Raw genomic sequence first — 24,922 nt, forward strand, 5'->3', positions numbered from 1 at the left:
TGGTGACGTCTAGTAAATGGTTGATCAGTCCAGCCACAAAATGTATCTTGAAAGAATTCTTTCAACCCCCGCTACCAGTGGCAAAACAAAAATTAACCCAGACTTTCAGAAATGTTCATATCACGTTTAGAGGTATATGTGTATATACTGTCATGGTTTTATGATTTTTGGTTATCGGTATTCCACATCATAACATCATGCAGTGTACTGGGAGTTAAAGAGCATATGCTCTAGTTCCGGGCACTTATCCAGAAGAGAAGAAGAACTACATTCCCCAGAAGACCGTTCGAGTACTGTTATCATTCCTGCTCAGGGGAACAGATACAAGGCCTGTAGGTCACCTGACCTGGGTCTTCTCATCTTGTCGTGCTTGCTTTCGGATCGTCTCACTGCTGCTCCTGACTGCATGCAAGGCTTCAGTATTAGTGTAAGGCCTTTAGCTCTCAGACAATCCTTCTCTGTTTTTTAATTATTCCTTTTTTTTTTGGGGGGGGGGGGGGGCCCTGTTTCCCTTTTCTGGAGGCACGGATTTTGCAAAAAAAAAAAAATCCCTCCGCCCCACTAGTCACAGAACTGGGTCGGACCAGCCCGTAAACCATCGACAATACATTCACTTTCCTCTCTAATAGTCAGTTATTTCTTGAAACTGGATTCTGAAGGGTGGGATATATTATATTATTGAGATTACCAGATTCGTAACACCTGGTATGTAATTGTGGGATAAAGAAAGTCATTACTTTGTTAATGAGTAAATAAGCACAGCAGTAACTTGAGCCAGATGTAAATACACACTAGGCGCCTGCCTCCTACATTTGACCTGTTGTTGTTGAGTGGGTACAAAAAGTGGTAAGCACCTACAATGAACTTTCTTTGTTCTGCACCAGCAAAGGAGTCCACACCTCTTTTGCTGCACCCGCAAGGGAGCTTGGAGCCCTCTTTCCATACATAATGTCCCCCACTGGTCAAACAAGGTGTAAGAATATTTTCAGCAATATATGTTTCTGATTTTTTGTTAACCAGCATGTCCTTGGATATTAAAAATAGAAGTATTTTAAAGTATTAAGTTAAGAACTTGTACCTTCATATTCCTTATGAGTCATCCATAATAGTTCAGTGTTACAGGTAATCACAATCTATGCAAAGGGCACAATTCACAGAATGCAAGTAGCCTTAAATAGAGGCCAAATTTTACATTTTTGAAAGGTCTTTTTTTTTGTTTCTTTAAATTGAAAAGAATAAGTACAGAGATAATCACTTAGGTGAAGTTTAATTAAAGATCACATGAAGCTAAGTGCAAATATAATCTCTGAGATTAAAATTTCAGCATCTTTGCTCAGGATGGGTACCAAGTGCCTTGTTTGAAATACAGATTATTAACCCTTTCATTAGGAATCCAATTTGGAACCCAATTTGAAGTCTGTGCAACTTCTGCAATTAACATTAACAAAATGGGTTTGCACCTTAGTTTTGTTGGTATAAGCAAAGTCAAACCTGAATCCTACCCTCCATATGTATCAAATGTTCTCCTTGGATGGGACCAAAACTGGAAGTCTAATTGTCAGTGCAGCTGGGATATCTAACTTCCTTGTAAACGAGAGAGGTTTTTGAAGAGGGATAATATGTCCTGAATTCTGCTTCTGCAGTTATGTCAGAGGAGAATATTATTATTGGTGATGGCAAAAATGAGGAAAGAGAAAGAAAATGGCCTACCCAGGATATGACTGTAGTTTTTAAAACTTTAAGCACAGAATTAATTAGAGCCCATCTGTGCAGAGAAGTACAAGAGGGAGACTGTATCTTCTGTGAAGATGCTGGGAGTAGGCTGGACATGAGCCAGCCCCGGTGCTGGAGTCCATAGCAGTGTGATTGTGGCGTTATCACCAGAGCTTCTGGGGCTGTCTGGTCCACAGCAAGTGCATACCTCTGTGCAGATATTCCCTTTCTCCTCTGCTGAGGAATGCTTGCAACTTGATTTGGCAGGTTCATCAGCTCCTCCTGAATTGCTGTTTGCAGCTGGGACTGGGAACAAGGCCAGTCTGAAGCCTTTCTGACATCACGCCAGTCAGAAAAAAAATCTTGTGCAGTGTTCATTCTTAGGGGCTATACAAAATCTCAACAAAGTAGGTTAAAACCTCCCCTCTGCAATGGAGATTCATTCTCCAGAAACAACGGTGCACAAAGACCTCCAAGAAATAATTTCCAAATTAATACTGTAGTTAATAGAATTAACAATATGAGTATAAAAAGATATTCTTCCAAACTCTCACCTTGTTTGTTCTTTTGTAGTGTTTTAATTTTTCATAAAAAATAAAAAGAAAGATTATTGTTTTTGAGTGTTAGGATCAGCAGTGACATTACAACCAGTCATTACAAACTGTCTTTAATTGTTGGCCATTCTGACATCATCACTTGTGTTTAAACATATCAGAAGTATCAGTTCTGCATGAAACAGAACAGTAAATAGCAGGACTGTCTTTTGAGATTTAGTACCTAATCGCAGACTGTTAATGAGAGAGTGGAATCTGTGTGAAAGACTGAATCTTGTTCCAATTGCTAATTAATCTAATACATAAATCCTCAAATAGTGATCTCATGCCCAACAAAATGAGGTTCTTGTTTCTGTGGAAGATGCATTTTTAATAGCAAAAACGTTAATAATTAGCCAGTTGACATGGAAGGCTTTATGCAGAAACAATACAGTGCTATATGTGAAAACGTTTCCAAATGGAGAACTTTCTTTATTTACAGGACTGTTCAGAGCAAAAAGCTAGAGAATTCGCATTTTAGATTGCAGTTTGCGTATTTACTGAAATGCTCTGCATTTTTTTTTTTTTGATGTTGCTTATCCTCCCTCACATCAGACAGACCTACATTTCTCTGAGACAGTTTCATCTGCTGACATCGATGCATTTACACCACAGATGAATGAGGCTATTTTTGTCTTGTCCTGGTAATGGCAGCAGCTGCTAGGCTTGATTGTGAGCTCAAGAGTCCCATCATCTGTCACTGTCTTTATCTTCCCAACAAGATTTTTGTCAAAATAATTGTGATCGTGCAGACAACAGACCTCAGCTTTCTGCTTGAATCCAGCACACAGGTGAAATTCTTTGTATTTCATTTTCTTGTCACAGGTCCTACAGTTCAAGAAAAAAAAAAAAAAAAAAGGAGGGGGGGAGAGGGGGAAGAAGCTAGGCAGAGAAAACATGCTCACCGTAAAGAAAGCAACTTCAAAAGAAAGCTTTGATTTTGTTAGAGGGGACAAAAGGAATGTGGTGACTTCGGAGTAAAAATGAACACAGACCCTGGGTGAGATAAAGCATAGACTGAATAACAGTGTGTATGTGCATCTGTGTTTGTGTATATGTCCATACACATCCATGAAATAAATTGCACAATAAATTGCTCCGGTGTGCTTTTTTTAAAAAAAATATTTATTTTTTTAATTCCTTTGAAATATTACTTCTTCAGTTTTTCCCCTGCTTTCTTCCCAAGAATTGCTCCTGTCCTGTGTCAGCTATCACTGTAGGCAAAGAAAAAAAGCCAACAGGCAGCATATTAAACATGCTATGCATTTGCAGTGACTACACTGGAAGCATGCAGAATGGTGAGGAGCAGGAGAAATGCAGTTTTGTACTACCTCTTCTGTAAGTATATCGATCACTCTCATTGCTCATTCTATGTGCTATATCAGGATTTTAAACACATTCAGCATATTGCTGAGGATGACACACTATTAATTTCAATAAGAACTTTTCCTTCATCTTTGTTTCTAGGTAATAATAATTTTCTCTTGCTCAGGCATAAATCAACTGGAAATTTATCTGAAGGAAAATATTCTAACCTAACTTATAGGAAAATTTTGGAGGCACATTATGGACAAAGAATTTTTTATGATAAGTAGAATTTAGATCTTTAAAGACATTTATTTAGTTGAAACGATGAATGAGGTGAATCAAATGCTTCAAATACCACTGTTTTCCAATTGGGCCACAAGTCTGCCACTTCTTATTGGGTGTTTACTTAGATATGATCAAACAACTTAGTTCTTGAAATATTTCAGTTGCACCTTTTACCCCAAGCTTTAAAAAGCTGTTGCTAACTGCTACTGTTGCTCTGAAAGTAATGTCTCCAATTTATTTTCATGGAAACTACAACAGATACAAAGAGCAAAATAATATTACTTGACAGAGCAAATTGCCAACTACAAAGCATTATTTTTCAGCATAGTCACCACCATTAGCTATTCATTTCTGCCAGGGATGAACAAGAGCCTGCATGCTAGGCTCATAAAAATCTGTACTAGTGGAGATGTCCCACATTTTCACAGCTACTATTACACTGTTCCTGAAATATACCACACACTGCATCACTGTGCTAACATCCCCTTTTTTCAGCAAGTGTCAGTGAATGTCAATAGGTACAATTTTTTTTTTTTTTTTTTTGCATGGAGGAATTCTATGACATGCTTTTACTTCATATGCAACTTCCACGTTAGACACTATTTTGTCAGCCTGCCCCTCTTCTGCCATCTGTCACATGGCAGCAAAATATAATGCAATACTGTTGGGAAGGTTCAACCCCTACTTGCCAGACTACCAACATCCATGTCTGATATCATGGACTAACATGACAAAATAGGAGACATTACTTGTAGGTTGAGATATTCAACAAATTCTGGCTTCAGTCTTCACTGGCAACTACTCTTTGCACAGATGTCAAATGGATGGTTCTGTAGATGAGGACTGGTGGAGCAATTCCTTCCCACTGTAGGCAAAGATCAGGTTCATGATCACCTGATGAATGCGAACATCCATGGGTCTTGATTACATGCATCCCAGGGTCCCAAGGGAATTGACTGATGTAGTAATCAAGCCACTTTTGATGATATTTTAAAAGTCATGGTAATCAGCTGAAGTCTCTGGTGACTGGAAAAGGCAACGCTGCACCCATTTTTAAGAAGGCTAGAAGGGCTGACTCAGGGAAATACTGATCTGTCAGCCTCATCTCTGTCTCAAGGAAGGTCATGAAATAGATCCTCCTGGAAGTTATTCTAAGGCATGTAGAAGAGAGAGAGGTCATACGGGACAACCAACATGGCTTCACCAAGGGCAGATCCTGCTTGACCAACCCAGTGGCTTTCTATGATGACATAACTGCATAAATGGACAAGGGAAGAGCCACTGCTTGTCATCTATTAACACTTGGCTTTGTTGCATCATCCATCAACCATACCATTTTTTTTATTTTTTTTTTTTTTTTAATAACAGAATACCCTATGTGTGGCTGGGTTTGCAGGCATAAAATTACTTCCCCCACTCAGAACAAGAAGAGGGTCCTTGGAACAAAGCTAGTAGGGCTCATTGGCAGGGATTTAAATGAGGTTTGAACTGGGAAGGGGTTACTAGTGAGACTGCTCATGATCAGGTGTGGTGCAACATAACTAGTTTAGAGGGAGAAGGTGCTAGTGTGCTAGGGTGCCCTCAACCTACTGTCCTGAGATGTGCTGACAACACTGAACCACACTTGAAATCTTGCATCAATGAGCCAGAAACTACTGAGACAATAGGAGAAGGCAACAGGGAAACTCAAGGAATACTTCAAAGGAATTAAGGAGTTATCCTCTAAGAAGATAGCATGGCTGTCTGTGCAACTGAAGTGCCTGTACATCAACACACACGGTCTTGGAAACAGAGTGCTGGGAGCCAACATGCAAGTAGAAGACTATTACAGGGTTGCCATCACTGAAACATGGTCAGATGATTATTACAATTACAATTACAATTACACTCCACCCCTTCACAGCATGAACTAATGACTGAGCAGGTAGGGGGTGAGCCCCCACAACGTGGTGGCCCAAGACACAATGCACATCGTGAAGCATGCACAATACTCGCCACAGTGCAGAATGTCAAGACAATAAAGGCAACCATTGGCAGTTTTCTCAGTGGTTCTGCTGGGCCAGTACTTGATGTTCCTCCTTGAGGAATATCTTCTTCAAGGACCAGTAGCAGTTCTGATTCACGCTCGCCGGTTCCCAAAAGTTCAGCACTGCACCTCAGGGTGGCATGATGCTTCCTCATGGACAATGGAGCATTCTGGAGTGATGCTGCTCCTGCCGGCCATCCTGTGAACTTATAACTTCAAGGGGAGAAAAACAGATGTTTAATAGGTATGAGGAGTGGTAGGTCTGCCCTCTACAGTAGGATACAGGCTGTATTTCGGTCTGAGTCAACACCTCCACCTGTATCGGGGCACATCCTGGTCTTCGATACCATCCCCTTTGGCCTGATACCTGTGACTGAATCACTATACCACGTACCAGAGGGGGGGGTTCTAATTTGCCACATGGACACGATTAATGTCCCCTTTGCAAAGAAAACAGGGGTGTCAACTACTACCTCTGCTGCCCATGCACCGATTACTGATGGGTTTACTGATCCCCCAGCCTCTAACAATCTCCCCCAAGGTGCAAGCAGATCACACCATTTTGGTCCTGCTTGCACCTTCCAAGGCCTTGTGTCTCCCAGGCTATAGGTCCTCAGGGAACAGATGATTCATGGTGCCAACATGTGGCTTGAGCGACGTGTCCTTGCCTGTAATTTGTGTCCTAAGAGGGGAGGCCCAAGTTGCCTGCAACATTCTTACAGCACTGCGTCTGCCATCTCTTGGTCTCTCATTCAAGTCTTGCAGGGATTCATAAAGCCTCTTGGTCCACCCCTGCAAGGACTGTGAATCTGCCCTCAGAGCAGCCTTCAGGATCCTGTTATATCTTTCTATTAGGCCAGCTCCCATTGGATTGTAGGGCAGGTGAAACCACCATTCGATGTTATTGTCTTCAGCCCACTTCTGCGCAGTTGCACCTGTGAAATGTGTACCTTGTTCACTCTCAGTGACCTCAGGAGTCCCATATGACACCATCAACCTAGTCAGAGCTTTGATGGTATAGGCTTGTTTTGCCATTGCTACAGGATAGGCTTGCTGTATCAATCCACTCGCTGTATCAACACAAGTTAGGGCATATCTGGCCCCCTCATATCAAGGAAGGGGATCTATATAATCAATCTGCCATCGCTGTAATGGGTTATGTCCTCTAGCGAGATGGGCCGTAGTTTCCAGCAGAGGTCTTGGTCTCATTCGTGAGCAAGCGTCACAGTCCTGACATGCCTTGACAATATCTGGTAACTGTATGGGCAACCCCCATGTTTTAGACGCTGCCCACGTGGATTTCTGTCCTGCATGTCATAATTTCTGATGCAGCCAGTGGGCTATGTCTTCTGCTGATGTACTTCCCAACCATTGGACTCGAGCCAGTGTGTCAGCTTCATCATTGCCTGGTGACTGTAAGGGTTGATGTCCAGAGACATGGTATGCTTGTACGGTTCTGTGCCTAACCACATTCCATATACCAATCCATATATGTTTGCCCCAGATCGGTCAGGCATGGATCATCCAATCCTGAGTGGCCCACTGTGCTATCCAGAGTGTGAGCTCCCAACAGACTGCCCAACTATCCGTGAAGATTTCAGTGAGCTGTTGCCAGGCTCGAGTTATCACCATCCACACAGCTCGTAGCTCAGCCCACTGGCTACTTTCTCCATCTCCTTCTTCAAACCATATCTTTTCAGTTGAGGGATAGTACACGGTAGTTCGCCACCTTCTTGGGTTCCCTCTGCTGGATCCATGCGTGCACCAGGCATCCTCTGGAATAGAGTATTTCCCCTCCTGTACAGGACTCTTCTCTGGGCGTGTAACCACTATTTCCTCGGGTGTCTCACTGTGATATGTTACTGGCCCTTAACAATAGAGGTTAACAATAACCTCTGCAGTCTGAGTTATTGGTTCTACTGCCTGCAATGCAGAATAGGTAGCCAATAACTGCTTTTCAACCATGCTGTATCTCTCCTCTGCTTCATGCCAAATCTGCGACCGGAACCCAATTGGGATTCAAACAGAATTCTGGCACTGCCACAGACCCCAGCCAAACCCTGCTAGAGTTACATGAACATCTAGTTCAGCTGGAAGGGTTGGATCAAATATACCTAGCGCCTGGGCATGTTTAACAGCTATTTTTGCTTGCTGGAAGGCTTCTTGTTCTGTTCTACCCCAATCCCATACTTGGCCTTTTTTTGTTAATCGATATAAGGGTTTTAGCAGTTGTGCTAAGTGGGGCACAAAGGATTGCCAGTATCCTAATATACCCAAAAACTCCTGCAACTGCTTCGGTTTCGTGGGAACCGGGAACACTTGGATCTTCTCCATGATTGCACTGGGTAACACCTTAGTCTTACCTGACCAGACAGCACCCAGGAATTTAACTGATAGCCCTGGTCCTTGTACTTTTTGTGGGTTTATCGCCCATCCTTTTTCTTGTAAATAAGTAATTAATGATGGTACTATCTTCTCTAATGCCTCGATTGAGTCACATGTTAGCATCAAATCACTGATGTAGCGGTACATTTTGACAGTAGATGGTTTGTAACGATTTGCCAAGTCACGTGCCACTAAATTATGACAAAAAGCAGGTGAATGCACGTGTCCCTGAGGTAGGACTTGAAAAGTCCACTGCCTGCCCTCCCATGTGTGTGCAAACTGGTCTTGAGATTTCCTTAGCAATTGGAATGCTGAAAAATGCATTTGCTAGATCCAGAACGCAGTGGTATGTTTCTATTTCTCTACTTAATGTATCCATGAAGGAGGCAGTGTTAGGTATGGCAGTATGGATCGGCGGCGTGACTTTATGTAGGTCACTGTAGTCTACTGTCATTCACCACGTACCATCTGACTTCCTGACTGGCCATATGGGGGAGTTGTATGGGCTGTGTGCAGGTCCAATGATCCCTACTCTCTCCAGCTCCTGCACAGTCTTCGTAATTTCTTGTTGCCCACCCGGGAGTCTATACTGCTTTGTATTTGTGATCCGGCGTGGTTGTGGCAACCAAATAGGTTCTATTTTTGCATGACCCCTTATGATTGCCTGCACCGCCCAGATACTAATACGTCTTTCTCTTAATCTGAACTCTCCCATAGTGGTTTGGAGAGTCAGATGTGGCAGGATGTCTATCCCCAATATGTACTCTGGAACTGGGGTGACAGACGCTGTGTACTGCCAGGGTGGTAGATGCCCAACCCCCAGTTTCTACCATGTTTGGCTTACAGGGATCATCTGCCCCCCAAACCCACTTATCATTGCCTTAGAGCCTGAAAATTGGTTTGGGTCACCATATATAATTGATGTTTCTGCCCCAGTATCTACTAGGGCCATAACCCACTACACATTCTTTCAGGACCAATGAATCATTAGTTCAACACAGGGTCTCCAGTCCCCTCTGGAGGCCCTAGTCTTGGGGAATTTTGGCTCCTCCGTCATGCCATCAGCTCTGCAATCCCTGAGTCTTTTTCCTCTGATGGCTCGACTGTGGCTGCCCGGGCCACCTGTGGAGGTTTACGTTTTTATGATGGGACTATGAAGTCTTCTAGATTCCACATGTTTTGTGGAATCCGTTCTATGAGTCTAACTCCTTCCCTTTTAGGGGAGCGTTGGAATCTCTGACTGTTTGATAACTGTTTCCATAGCTGTAATAAGACCTGATTAGGCTGTCCATCAATCTTTTGAAATTGAACTCCTGCCCTAATCAGCTGATTGAACATTTATTTTCTTGAGACCCTGATGGGTCCAGATTGATCAAAATCCTCCTCACAGATTGCCTCCTTCATGCCTAATTCTCAAATGTAGTTTTGCAAGTCCTCCATAGAGGACCATAGGCTGGTATTTAATGGTATATCACTCTTATTTGTCCATGCTACACAGGACTCTTCTCTGGGCGTGTAACCACTATTTCCTCGGGTGTCTCACTGTGATATGTTACCAGCCCAGGTATCTTTTGAAGTTTTTCAGTGGAGATAATGACAGGTGGCTTCTCTGACTAAGGTAGGCGACCCAGTGTGCTACGGTTTGTGATTGGGCCACCCTGGTGCTAGGAATGTAGGTGAGGTCTTTTATCCACCCCTGGATCAGCAAAATTGTTTTAACAATAACCTCTGCCGTCTGAGTTATTGGTTCTACCACTTGCAGTGCAGAATAGGTAGCCAATAACTGCTTTTAGAAGGTTTTGAGTTATTTTCTTCCTTTTCTCAAAAACTTCTTCTGCTATGTTGCCCTACAGAATGATATCATCCATATATTGCAAGGATACCTCGAGGATCCTGAATAGTGTTGAACAGAGCTCAATAGGTATAGGATAGGCCACAGTGTGCTGCAGTAATTTGTGCCTCATTAGGATTTCCAGGGCAACAGCAGACCTGTTCCAAATATTCTACTAGTTTTTCAGGATACTACAGTTGTTCAAAGGTGAAGTTCCAAACCACTGGAGGTGCCCACCACCCTAGGAGCCTGCCCATACCATCCCATACTACCTTCCACTCAGAATAATCCTGCTTTGGAGCAGAATTCTGGGTGTTATTCTTAAAAAACTGTTAAATTTTAAACAACCAGGAACACATTCATGACACACAGTAATAGGAGTGTGCTAGTCTGAGCATCCGAAGGATATTCAAAATTTTCAGAAGTTATTGTAACTAGTCTAGGGGAAACATAGATATGAAAGAGTAAAGGAAGCTGAGAAACAGTTGGAAAACATTCTTCCCTGTCTTCTCCATAGCCTCGCTCCCCAAGAAGACAAAGCAAAGAATATAATTATTAATAGCATTAGTAATATTGTTTCCAAAACCCAAAAACAATTGCAGTGCTGAATTCACACACCACATTAGTTTCTTGGCTGCCAATCTTTTCATAATATAAACCAAGAACACAGCACAGCAGAGTAAAAATCTTAATCCAACCCCCAGAGATGTCAAACAATGCCACAGGGAAAATAAGCAAGCACGATGCTACACAATATTGTTTCACAAGAAGACTCTCAAAGAGACCCATTAGTAGGGAAAAAGTTAGTATCATGAACAGCAATTATCAAACTACTACAACATTCTGTTTTAACAAGCTCTGGTCAGATCTGCTGTTATCCCAATACTTTGTGCCCCTTGTTGGGTGCCAAATGGACTGTTGTGGTTTAACTCAACAGGTGGTGAAGCATCACACAGTCATTCACTTGCACTCCATTTCCCAATGGGATGGGGAAGAGAATAGGGAAGGGGAAGGGGAAGGGGAAGGGAAGGAAAGAAGTAGAACTCGTGGGTTGAGATAAAACTATTCACTAAAATAGAGAAATGGAAATGGATAATAGCTATGACTACATAGGTATATTGTATGGTAACTGATGAGTCACAGCCTGAACCACTGATTCAGCACCTGGGGAAAAAGACGTGGTCAGCCCTGGGAACACAGGTGAAGGCAATTCACCTGTGCAACCAGAAGGGGTGGAGCCAGGCTCCACCTCTCATAGACCTCATTTAAGGGGTGAATGCCAGTGTAGAAGGATCTTTGGTTGGAGATTTCTCTCTTGAGGTGTCTTTTTTGTAAGCCTATATATTTAGACATGGGTGAGCGCTTTTCCTTTGCAACACCATTCCATCCATGCTAGTTCCTTTGCTGTTCCTCTTCTGTATTGCTTTTCCACTGCACTCACCTTTTTGATTGTAACTTATATATTAATCTATTTAGCAAGTGATACATAAGCAATTGTTCACCATATTCCAACCAATGCCCGGCTAGCTCCTGAGCAAGTGGAAGAGCCTGGTGAACTCCAACCTCTTTCAAACTCTCCTTTTGCATGATGTCATGCAGTATGGCATATCCTTTTGGCCAGCTTAAGTCAGCTGTTTTGTTTCTGTCCCCTTTCAGCTCTTTATTGAGAAACTGGAATGGCCTTAGCTCTGTACAACACTGCTTAGAAATAACTGTAAGCGTTGAGTTATTAACATTGTTCTTTCTCCTAGAACCAAAAAATAGCACTGTGCAAGATACTCTAAAGGAAGTAACTATGCCTCAGCTGAAACTACGACAGTTATTTTAAGAAAGGAGAAAAGTCAAATCAGTAAGGTGAAAGTTAAGTCAGTTATTTATAGTAATGAATCTACTGGTGTTTTTTTCAGGCTGTAGAACTTTTCTGTGTTGGGAAGACAGCTCATATCATACATCAAATACATGTTTATTGGTTTTAACTTTACAGCAAAGGTACAATTTCCATTGTAGATGTTCATATATGTACCTTTCACTATAAGTTTATATTCTACAGATTACATCAGTGAAATGCCTCTGCTCATAGAGATAGGAGGTAAGAAGGTAATGGTGACGTCCTGATTCTTCCTTACAAATTTCTTTTAGGTGTTTCACTTTGCTATTGTTCATGATGGTTAGCGAAGCTACTTTTGTAGTGAAGAAGCGACCATGTAGTGATGCTTGAAGAGAGACTGATGTGAATTCAGTTATGTGAAGAGAATCTTGTCTATCAGCATTTTTTTAATTTGCTTTAAGTAAAATCTAAGTAAAATAAAGATATTAAAGAAGCTTAGGTTCTACATTTCATGGAAATTTAGAAAAATATAATTTAGTAGGTCTTATCAGTTTTTGACTGCTGTATATTTCTTTCAAAATTTAGACATCTACTCATTGTTTAAGTACTTTAAAAATTGTATCCCAAATATGTATTTAAAGGACTGTTGGGAATACCCTGGCACTATGTATAATTTAGGTAATATTCAGTTATTTAGTTCAATCTCCATCCTTAGTTACTGATTCTTTTGAGATGTGCAATGATCGATACAGGATAGAATCCTCCAAAGAAATGCACCTCCAACTAACAGTGAAGTTAGATCTACAGATTTGGACTTACCATGAGATCGTGGCTACGAAGACTTCTCACTCTATGACAATGTACACAAGCTTTTGATGATATGGGCCTAAACCACTCGGAGAGAGATTTGTGAAAGAGTTGCAATTATCTGTACTAATCCAATGACAGGGTACTAATATTAATCTAATGCTATCCAATATTAAGCCAATGAGAGTCACCTACTTGGAACATGAATTCATGGGACCCTTCTGCATAACAGAAACAATAAGATTTCTGTACAAATTATGCAATCTGACCTAATCTGTTAGCTCATCTTTTTTTCTCAAGCTGTTACCAGTACAAATAGAGGAAAAACTCAGCCAGTGAGATTTCAGAGTTGTTTAGTTGGTCTGTATATTCAAGAATTATGTAGACCTTAGGAGAGCCACACTAGATCTACATTACTCCATGGACCTTTCTGAAGAAGGAGTAATCCCAGTGTGAACAACAGAATATAGATTCTCATTCTAATTTTGGCCAGACAGGGAGAACATACTTAAAAGAAAACAAACAAAATTATTCCTTAAATTTTTTAATCAAATGTTAAAGGTGTTTTCAGCAATGTTTTTCTAGTGGTGCTGACTCACTGCTTTTCTGAATAGAAGAGCTGAATTCAAGGACCACTTTTTATTTAGAATTCTCGTCGCTACCTGTTACAAATAGTGTTAAATACTGGGAGAATACTAAAATTAATTGATATTCTGGGTGTTATTTTAATGACAACACAACAATGTCCGTTTAGTAGTGATAATTTCAGCAAACATCCCATCCTATCTTTAGAGTTATTGCTGTTGCTGATGGTGCAATTCCAATTCTGTTAGTGCTTGAAGAAAAAGACCAGAGAAAATAAGGCTCTTCTAATTAAAGTCAGAATTTTCTATCTCACTTGCTGTATGTCATCTAATAGCTGCTAGGTAGGTTAAGAAGATCCTCAGATAATCTCAAGCATAAATATTTTAAGTTGCCTTAAATTGTCCTGAGCTTTAATCATTCCTACCCTACCATGAATGATGAAGTGCATCACAAGCATGCAGAACTGTATTTCTTTTTTTTTTTTTTTTTTTTTGTCAATGTCCTCTAGGTAATTTCAGGTGAGGTGTGAAAATGCCAAATGCAGATAGAGTAGCGTGCTCTGGGGTGGTGTTCTTTTTAACTTCACCAAGTTTTTCATTTTATTGTTTAGAAAATTAGCTCTTGTTAAAATTAGAAACCCAAATGTCTTCGTTGAAGATCAACTGACATAATTTCATAATGCCACATTACAAAACATTGGAAGTTTTAGGATTGTCAAAGAGAGGCTGAGGTACACTTGACCTTGCTGTCTTGAAAATGGTTAGAATTTACCACAGTAAAAATGAGGTAGAGGGAATATGTTCCAAATATACATGCTATCCCTACTTTTTTAAAGGAGTTATTAAAAACAAAAAACAAAGAAAACAAACAAACAAACAAAAACCCGGACCATATATTGTCCCCATTCCTGCAAACAGTTGTGTAGAGGAGCAGACTTTAACCTTCAGGTGCAGCTTGTATAGAATGCTCATAGGGTTAAGGATAGTCATTGCTGTTTTGGGGTGATGTAGATGTACTTCATGAACAGAAAATAACTTTCTACCCGTCAGATGAGACTCTTACACTGCCTGTGACATAAGAGCAGAGATTGCTTTCCCTTTTCCCTCCTTGCTCTACACAAGATTCATTCATCAAAATTCTGCATTAACCTTCAGAGCATCAAATTACTGGCATATGTTCCTGCAGGCTAGATTCATTCACCTCTGACACAAACAAAAAGGTTTGTTGAAATTCTTCTGTGGTACAAATACAAGGAGGGCAGAAAGTTTTCTGAAAAGAAAACCACACAAAAATATATTAGGGAGAAAATATGAAGTGGTGAGGTTAAGAGTTTTGTCCTTTTTTTTTCTTTTGTCAGAGAGAAGGGAGGTAGAAAGAATAGGAATTGCTGTTGTTTTTTAATCAGCTCTACTTTGTCATCAGAGTCAGAACTTGAGATCTGCAGTCTCACTTTAAAGCAGTAAGAGCACTCAAATTTTTCATGTGTTAAATCTGTTCATGATTTTATAGGAGCAATATTTCATAAGCAGCTGGTAAGACAAGCACCTTGCACTCGTTTTTGGGGGGAGTACAGGAGTAACAGCATGGCTTTTTTAGAGTTCTCTAAAGAAATAGTAGGCAAAGAAAAGAGTAGGAAGAAGTAAAGAAGGTAGGCATGGTACTGGCTTTCTGTGCCGGCTGATCCAGGATAAGCACCTACTCTGCCATGTACTTCCTGTTGCTTATTCTTGAGTATCATTCTTGATGCCTGCCATTCTCAGAAAGTTTATTTGCCCTTCTTCCTGGATCCTACTTTCCTACAGATCTGTTCTCCTTAACAGCTGCCTCCTCAGGTGAAGTACTCAGCGTGTATCATTGCCTCATAAATGTAAAAAGCTTTTTATAAAATCACTGAATTGTTTGAGTTGGAAGGAACCCTTAAAGATCATCTCATCCAGCTCCTCTGTGATGAACAGGGACATCTACAGCTACATCAGGTTGCTCAGAGCCTAGCCCAGCCTGACTTCCAATGTGTCTGGGAATAGAGCATCCACCGCATCTTTGGGAAACCTATTCCAGTGCCTCACCACCCTGATAGTATAAAAACCTTTTTCTTTTACCCAATCTGTATCTCCCCTCTGTATGTTTGAAACCATTTCCCCTTTAAACCATTACAATGGACCCTCCTAAAGACTGTTCCCTTCTTTCTTAAAGCACCCCCCTACAAGGACAGGCTGAGAGAGCTGGGACTCCATAGCCTGGAGAAGAGAAGGCTCTGAAGATGATTTTGTAGCAGCTTTCTAGTACTTGAAAGGGGCCTACAGGAAAGCTGGGGAGGGACTTTTTAGAAGGGCCAGTAGCATCAGGAAAAGTGGAAATAGTTTTGAGCTGGAAGGGTGTGGATTTAGACTAGATATTAGGAAGAAATTATTTACTGTGAGGGTGGTGAAGTGCTGGAACAGGTTGCCCAGTGAGGTTGTGAATGCCCTCTCCTTAGAAACATTCAAGGTCAGGTTGAATGGGACTTCAAGCAACCTGGTCCAGACAGAGGTGTCCCTGTCTATAGCAGGCATGTTGGAACTAGATGATCTTAAAGGTCCCTTCCAACCCTAACTATTCTATGATTCCCTAGATACTGCATGGCTGCTATCAGGTCTTCCTGGAACCTTCTTTTCTCCAAGTTGAACAACTCCAGCTCTCTCTGCCTATCTTATCTCGGAAGATATTCTATCCTTTGGGCCATTTTTGCGCTCCTCTTTTGGATGCACTCTAGCAGGTCCACGTCTCTCCTGTACTGAGGACTCCGCATCTGGATGTGGTAATCCAGATGAGGTCTCACCAGCACGGAGCAGAAGGGTAGTTTCACCTCCCTCAACCTGCTGGCCTTTTTTTTTTTTTTTTTTTTTTTTTATGCAACCCAGGATAGAATTGACTTTCTGGGCTGTGAGGGCATGCTGCTGGCTCATGCCCATCTTGCCATCCACCAATACCCCAAGTTCTTTTCAGCAGCCTTGTGCACAATCCTTTTGTTCCTCAGCTGGTATTGATAGTGAGGATTGCCATGGCCTGTGTATAAGATCCTGTAATTGGATTTGGGGAACCTCATGAGGGTCTCCTAGGCCCAATTCTCAAGCCTGTTTAGGTCTCTCTGGATGGCATCCTGTCCCTCAGGCATGTTAACCACACCACATAGTTTGATGTCATCCACAAACTCACTGAGGGTCCACTCACATGCACTGTTAATGTCACTGATGAAGATACTGAAGAGGATCAGTTCCAATACATACCTCTGAGGGTCATCACTTGTCACTCATCTTCAGCATCTCATTGAGCCACTCTCTGAGTATGATCTTGGAACCAGCTCCTTTTCTATCAAATGATCCACCCATCAAATCCATGTTTCCAATTTAGAGAGAAGGATGTTATGCGGGACCATGTCAAGGCCTTACTGAAGTCCAGATAGATGACACTAGTGGCTCTTCCCTTGTCCATTTATGCAGTTACATCATCATAGAAGTCCACTAGGTTGGTCAAGCAGGATCTGCCCTCGTGAAGCCATGCTGGTTGTCCCATACTACCTCCCTCTATTCCATGTCCCTTAGCTTAAATTCTAGGAAGATACGTTCTACGATCTTCCCTGGCACAGAGATGAGACTGACGAGTAGGTAATTCCCTGTGTCCCTTTCTATCCTTAAAAATGAGTGTGAAGTTACCTTTTTTAAAGCCATCAGCCTTCAGCTGACTACCATGACTTTTGAAATATCATCCACAGTGACTTGGTAACTACATCTGCCAGTTCCCTCAGGGCTGTGGCTTGCATCTCATTGAGATATGTAGACTTACAGATGTTGAAATTTCTCAGGTGGTCGTGAACTGGCGATCCGCTCAAGGAGTGTGCAAAGAGTAGTTGCCAGTAAAGACTGTGACAAAAATATTGTTGAGAACTTCAGCTTTTTCCTTGTCTGTTGTTATCAGCCTATATTGCTCACTGTGGGGGATATGCCCTCCCAGTCTTTCCTTTCCTGATTTCTGATTCTACGTACCTGTAGAAACCCTTTTTGTTCTTTTTTACAACTCTTCCCAAGTCCCTTCCTTGGCCTTCCTGACACCAACCCTACACAGCCTAGCAAAATCCCCAGTACTCTTTCTGGGGTAGCTATCCCTGTTTCTACTACCTGTGCATTTTCCTCTTCTCCGGTTTGACCAGCAGGTCTTGATTCAACCATGCTGGTCTGTCGCTTTTCTTTCCTGATTTGCTATACCTGAGGACAGAGAGCTCTCACGCCCTGTGGAAAGCTTTCTTAAGGAACTGCATCTCTTCCCTACTCCCTTGTCCTTGAGGGCAATTTCCCTGGTGGTTTAGTTGACTAACTCCCTGAAGAGCTGAAACTTGGCTTTCCTAAAATATAGCATTCTAATTTTACTTTCTATCTGTCCTATATATCCCTCAATGGATATAGGACACCAGTGTATGGTCGATATAGCCAGGGAAGCCTCCAATCTTGATTTCAGCAAATAGTTCACTTGAATTGGTGAGTGACAGTTCTAGCATTACATCCTCCCTGTTGGAACTGTCTGTTATTTGGCAGAGGAAGTTATCCTTGATGCATTCCAGGGGACTCTTGAATTGCCTACAGCTCACCATGTAACTTTTCCAGTAGCTGTCAGGGTGATTGAAATCCTCAATGATATGAGAGCCTGCTATCACAACATCTTCTGTAGCTGTAGGAAGAAGGCTTTATCAAAAGGCTCTGCTTGATCAGACAGCCTGTAGAAGATAGTAACCAGAATGCTCTCTTTGTTGCCTCAGTCTCTAATTCTCACCCATAAGCTTTCTACTTGCTCACAGCCGTTCTTCAGGGACAGCTCATGTAGTGAAATTCCAAGGTCAAATTCTGAACTTTGGGCTACATGAATGTGTGGCTGCCCGGAGCAGGGAGGTGGTCTGGAGCCACCCCTTCTGTCTCCGCAATACTTCCTGTGCAATGTGAGTCTGCATGGGTGCCCCTTTCCCCCCGCCCTTCTCTCCAGCAGCGCAATGGTACAAATGGGGGAGGGTCACATTCCTCAGCTTGTCCCTTTCTCCAAACTGTTACTGGGAGGGGTGAGTTAATTCCTTTTTGATATCTTTTCATATTGTGCTTACTTCTCAAATAAAGGCTCCGTCATTGCCTTCATTTGTTCTACATTTTGGTGAGCCAGGCAGCCAAATATCTTTAAAGATACCAAATTATAAGCCTCTTGAAATAATTACCATGACATTTTTGAACAATATCATGGGATGGTTTAGACAGGGAAACGCTAGTCCTATGAGTGAAGTTTTGCCAGTTCCTAGGATCCCCGTATCACGGGATTGCTTGTATCATTGAAAAATGGGGCCCCTTACAGGACAGAGGAAATGTTCAGGAGTCCCCAGCCCACCTGGCTGAGTATTTCAATAGTCTCAACAAAAACGTACTCACTACTCCAGAATGACAATTTGCTGCCTCCACGGTGGTGTGGCCACTGCTGATGGCCTTGAACTGGCTAAATATAACTGAAGCAGCTCGCACTGATGAAAATTAACTACTGTGTGACCGTGTTGAAGAACTGGAAAGACAGGTAGCAATTTTGAGAGGGAAAAAACCTAATCCTATCATTCCTGTACAAAAAATCCAGAATCTCTCTCTAGAAATTACTGGGGACCCTGTACAAGAGAATCCACATGAACTGGCCTCTGCACATGAAAGCACTAAAAAGTCGGATCTTGAGGCTCTACTAGAGCCAGATCCCTTTGAGATCTGACCTGTTGTAACTCAAAACAAACAAACAAACAAAAAAAAATGCAGGATAGGCCACTGCCCCCTGACCAGTGGCTCCCCGCCCAGACTATGCTACATGTAACAGCTTGCCCATACACGGCAGCTGAATTAATGGATCTAGTACAGCAGTTCAGACAAAAACTGAGAGAGAGCGTGCCGGCATGTTGCTCTGATTATATGATATGGGGGCAGAAAGCGTTATGGTGAATGGATCGGAAATTTCAAAACTGACATCCATTACCACTCACCCTGCCCTCAGGCAGAGGATATATGCAGTCCAACATAGTGAAGAAAATCATTCATTGATTAAATGGTTAATGGCTGCATGCTGTGCAGCATGGACAAATAAGAGTGATATACCATTAAATACCAGCCTATGGTCCTCTATGGAGGACTTGCAAAACTACATTTGAGAATTAGGCATGAAGGAGGCAATCTGTGAGGAGGATTTTGATCAATCTGGACCCATCAGGGTCTCAAGAAAATAAATGTTCAATCAGCTGATTAGGGCAGGAGTTCAATTTCAAAAGATTGATGGACAGCCTAATCAGGTCTTATTACAGCTATGGAAACAGTTATCAAACAGTCAGAGATTCCAACGCTCCCCTAAAAGGGAAGGAGTTAGACTCATAGAACGGATTCCACAAAACATGTGGAATCTAGAAGACTTCATAGTCCCATCATAAAAACGTAAACCTCCACAGGTGGCCCGGGCAGCCACAGTCGAGCCATCAGAGGAAAAAGACTCAGGGATTGCAGAGCTGATGGCATGACGGAGGAGCCAAAATTCCCCAAGACTAGGGCCTCCAGAGGGGACTGGAGACCCTGTGTTGAACTAATGATTCATTGGTCCTGAAAGAATGTGTAGTGGGTTATGGCCCTAGTAGATACTGGGGCAGAAACATCAATTATATATGGTGACCCAAACCAATTTTCAGGCTCTAAGGCAATGATAAGTGGGTTTGGGGGGCAGATGATCCCTGTAAGCCAAACATGGTAGAAACTGGGGGTTGGGCATCTACCACCCTGGCAGTACACAGCGTCTGTCACCCCAGTTCCAGAGTACATATTGGGGATAGACATCCTGCCACATCTGACTCTCCAAACCACTATGGGAGAGTTCAGATTAAGAGAAAGACGTATTAGTATCTGGGCGGTGCAGGCAATCATAAGGGGTCATGCAAAAATAGAACCTATTTGGTTGCCACAACCACGCCGGATCACAAATACAAAGCAGTATAGACTCCCGGGTGGGCAACAAGAAATTACGAAGACTGTGCAGGAGCTGGAGAGAGTAGGGATCATTGGACCTGCACACAGCCCATACAACTCCCCCATATGGCCAGTCAGGAAGTCAGATGGTACGTGGTGAATGACAGTAGACTACAGTGACCTACATAAAGTCACGCCGCCGATCCATACTGCCATACCTAACACTGCCTCCTTCATGGATACATTAAGTAGAGAAATAGAAACATACCACTGCGTTCTGGATCTAGCAAATGCATTTTTCAGCATTCCAATTGCTAAGGAAATCTCAAGACCAGTTTGCACACACATGGGAGGGCAGGCAGTGGACTTTTCAAGTCCTACCTCAGGGACACGTGCATTCACCTGCTTTTTGTCATAATTTAGTGGCACGTGACTTGGCAAATCGTTACAAACCATCTACTGTCAAAATGTACCGCTACATCAGTGATTTGATGCTAACATGTGACTCAATCGAGGCATTAGAGAAGATAGTACCATCATTAATTACTTATTTACAAGAAAAAGGATGGGCGATAAACCCACAAAAAGTACAAGGACCAGGGCTATCAGTTAAATTCCTGGGTGCTGTCTGGTCAGGTAAGACTAAGGTGTTACCCAGTGCAATCATGGAGAAGATCCAAGTGTTCCCGGTTCCCACGAAACCGAAGCAGTTGCAGGAGTTTTTGGGTATATTAGGATACTGGCAATCCTTTGTGCCCCACTTAGCACAACTGCTAAAACCCTTATATCGATTAACAAAAAAAGGCCAAGTATGGGATTGGGGTAGAACAGAACAAGAAGCCTTCCAGCAAGCAAAAATAGCTGTTAAACATGCCCAGGCGCTAGGTATATTTGATCCAACCCTTCCAGCTGAACTAGATGTTCATGTAACTCTAGCAGGGTTTGGCTGGGGTCTGTGGCAGTGCCAGAATTCTGTTTGAATCCCAATTGGGTTCCGGTCGCAGATTTGGCATGAAGCAGAGGAGAGATACAGCATGGTTGAAAAGCAGTTATTGGCTACCTATTCTGCATTGCAGGCAGTAGAACCAATAACTCAGACTGCAGAGGTTATTGTTAACCTCTATTGTTAAGGGCCAGTAACATATCACAGTGAGACACCCGAGGAAATAGTGGTTACACGCCCAGAGAAGAGTCCTGTACAGGAGGGGAAATACTCTATTCCAGAGGATGCCTGGTGCATGCATGGATCCAGCAGAGGGAACCCAAGAAGGTGGCGAACTACCGTGTACTATCCCTCAACTGAAAAGATATGGTTTGAAGAAGGAGATGGAGAAAGTAGCCAGTGGGCTGAGCTACGAGCTGTGTGGATGGTGATAACTCGAGCCTGGCAACAGCTCACTGAAATCTTCACGGATAGTTGGGCAGTCTGTTGGGAGCTCACACTCTGGATAGCACAGTGGGCCACTCAGGATTGGATGATCCATGCCTGACCGATCTGGGGCAAACATATATGGATTGGTATATGGAATGTGGTTAGGCACAGAACCGTACAAGCATACCATGTCTCTGGACATCAACCCTTACAGTCACCAGGCAATGATGAAGCTGACACACTGGCTCGAGTCCAATGGTTGGGAAGTACATCAGCAGAAGACATAGCCCACTGGCTGCATCAGAAATTATGACATGCAGGACAGAAATCCACGTGGGCAGCGTCTAAAACATGGGGGTTGCCCATACAGTTACCAGATATTGTCAAGGCATGTCAGGACTGTGACGCTTGCTCACGAATGAGACCAAGACCTCTGCTGGAAACTACGGCCCATCTCGCTAGAGGACATAACCCATTACAGCGATGGCAGATTGATTATATAGATCCCCTTCCTTGATATGAGGGGGCCAGATATGCCCTAACTTGTGTTGATACAGCGAGTGGATTGATACAGCAAGCCTATCCTGTAGCAATGGCAAAACAAGCCTATACCATCAAAGCTCTGACTAGGTTGATGGTGTCATATGGGACTCCTGAGGTCACTGAGAGTGAACAAGGTACACATTTCACAGGTGCAACTGCGCAGAAGTGGGCTGAAGACAATAACATCGAATGGTGGTTTCACCTGCCCTACAATCCAATGGGAGCTGGCCTAATAGAAAGATATAACAGGATCCTGAAGGCTGCTCTGAGGGCAGATTCACAGTCCTTGCAGGGGTGGACCAAGAGGCTTTATGAATCCCTGCAAGACTTGAATGAGAGACCAAGAGATGGCAGACGCAGTGCTGTAAGAATGTTGCAGGCAACTTGGGCCTCCCCTCTTAGGACACAAATTACAGGCAAGGACACGTCGCTCAAGCCACATGTTGGCACCATGAATCATCTGTTCCCTGAGGACCTATAGCCTGGGAGACACAAGGCCTTGGAAGGTGCAAGCAGGACCAAAATGGTGTGATCTGCTTGCACGTTGGGGGAGATTGTTAGAGGCTGGGGGATCAGTAAACCCATCAGTAATCGGTGCATGGGCAGCAGAGGTAGTAGTTGACACCCCTGTTTTCTTTGCAAAGGGGACATTAATCGTGTCCATGTGGCAAATTAGAACCCCCCCCTCTGGTACGTGGTATAGTGATTCAGTCACAGGTATCAGGCCAAAGGGGATGGTATCGAAGACCAGGATGTGCCCCGATACAGGTGGAGGTGTTGACTCAGACCGAAATACAGCCTGTATCCTACTGTAGAGGGCAGACCTACCACTCCTCATACCTATTAAACATCTGTTTTTCTCCCCTTGAAGTTATAAGTTCACAGGATGGCCGGCAGGAGCAGCATCACTCCAGAATGCTCCATTGTCCATGAGGAAGCATCATGCCACCCTGAGGTGCAGTGCTGAACTTTTGGGAACCGGCGAGCGTGAATCAGAACTGCTACTGGTCCTTGAAGAAGATATTCCTCAAGGAGGAACATCAAGTACTGGCCCAGCAGAACCACTGAGAAAACTGCCAATGGTTGCCTTTATTGTCTTGACATTCTGCACTGTGGCGAGTATTGTGCATGCTTCACGATGTGCATTGTGTCTTGGGCCACCACGTTGTGGGGGCTCACCCCCTACCTGCTCAGTCATTAGTTCATGCTGTGAAGGGGTGGAGTGTAGTGGAATTCTAAGGTCACAGCCTGAACCAATGGGTGAGCTATGTGAGTGTGTGGCTGCCTGGAGCAGGGAGGTGGTCTGGAGCCACCCCTTCTGTCTCTGCAATACTTCCTGTGCAATCTGAGTCTGCACGGTTCCCCATTTTTTACTCCTGTATTTCATCCTTGAAAATAATTGTTCACAAATATATGTACTGCCAAGAAGTGATGACATGAATAAGGAGTGATTATGAAGGGAGGAAAGTTTTTCTCTGGTAACATAGTGCTTATGAGAGTGAAGCAGCATGGTCAGATCTTTGACTTGAATTCTGATTGCAACTTTATACACACCATTTAAAAATTCCCAGGTAATGTATTCATGTCTACTGAAAATGAAGTTACAAATGTACTAAAAAAGTGAGGACTTTTTTTAGGTGATCTTGAAACCTGTTCTCAAATTCCTTTATTAAAATGGAAAGCACAGCTGAATATTTTTTGCTGTTCACAGTGCTGTGTTTAGATAACGTATCAAAATGCATGCAATTATTTGCAGTAACTGGAGCTAGAACAACACTGTGTCCTCCCTGTGCCCTGGTTTCAGCTCAGACAGTGCTAACAGAGCACTGACATTTGGCTGTTGCTGAGTGATGGGTGCATTCTCAGGGCGGGGTATGGACATCTGGCAGGGCAAAGCCATAGTGGCAGCAGTAGGCAGATGGTGCGGGGCAGGGGCAAGGCTTCACTGTCAGCTGCTGCTGGGCCACATGAGGCCCACAGGCCATGGGTTGGATATGACTAGTCTAAGCTGTTTCCTTCTATGTCCTTTCCTCTGCTTTGTTTTTGAAGTTGTGGCTATAGAATAAGCAAAACATAAATAACCAGTTAAAAGCTCAGAAGAGAAGGGCAGTCATAGACAGTACAGAATACTTCTTGGGTTGTTCCTAGATAATACATTATTATGGGCTGTTTGCCATTTTCAGCCACTTGTGTGTTGCCATGACCTTTTAAATACATGGAAGTATTCAGGTAGGAAAAGACCATAGGAGTTGACCTTATTCAACCTCCTACTAAAAGAGCAGCTACATTTGAATAAAACTAGATTACTAAAGACTTGAAAAAGAATGCTGGCACCACTCATTTTTTCCAAATCCCTGGCTAAATTTTGAACTGAATTCCTTTGTCACCTCAGATACCTAGCTGGAACAAATTAGTACTTATACAAGTCTAATTTGTTCTCCATTTCTCTGCTGAAATACTGGCCCCTGTAAGGAAATAGGCACTGTGGAAAGGAAGGATGTCTTTATGGTAAAGTCAGTGAGTTATGAAAATATCATGGTTTTGTAACTTTGCTATTGGTATTCCACATCATAACATCATGGACAAAAGAGAAGAACTACGTATCCCAGAGGACCTCACGGTCAGAGAAGGAAGATACATCACGGAAGATACGT

At 42.8% G+C, this 24,922-nt stretch overlaps 1 long non-coding RNA gene across 1 annotated transcript; it reads left to right on the top strand.

The window, feature by feature from the left end:
• The first annotated feature begins 554 nt into the window (after positions 1-554).
• Positions 555-24,922, top strand: LOC121113125. Its single transcript, XR_005857927.2, has 3 exons — positions 555-3,097; positions 3,579-3,644; positions 23,140-24,922. It is a non-coding gene; the product is annotated as an uncharacterized LOC121113125 (long non-coding RNA).

Source organism: Gallus gallus, chromosome 2 (genome assembly GCF_016699485.2).
Source record: "Gallus gallus isolate bGalGal1 chromosome 2, bGalGal1.mat.broiler.GRCg7b, whole genome shotgun sequence".
Classification (NCBI taxonomy): domain Eukaryota; kingdom Metazoa; phylum Chordata; class Aves; order Galliformes; family Phasianidae; genus Gallus; species Gallus gallus.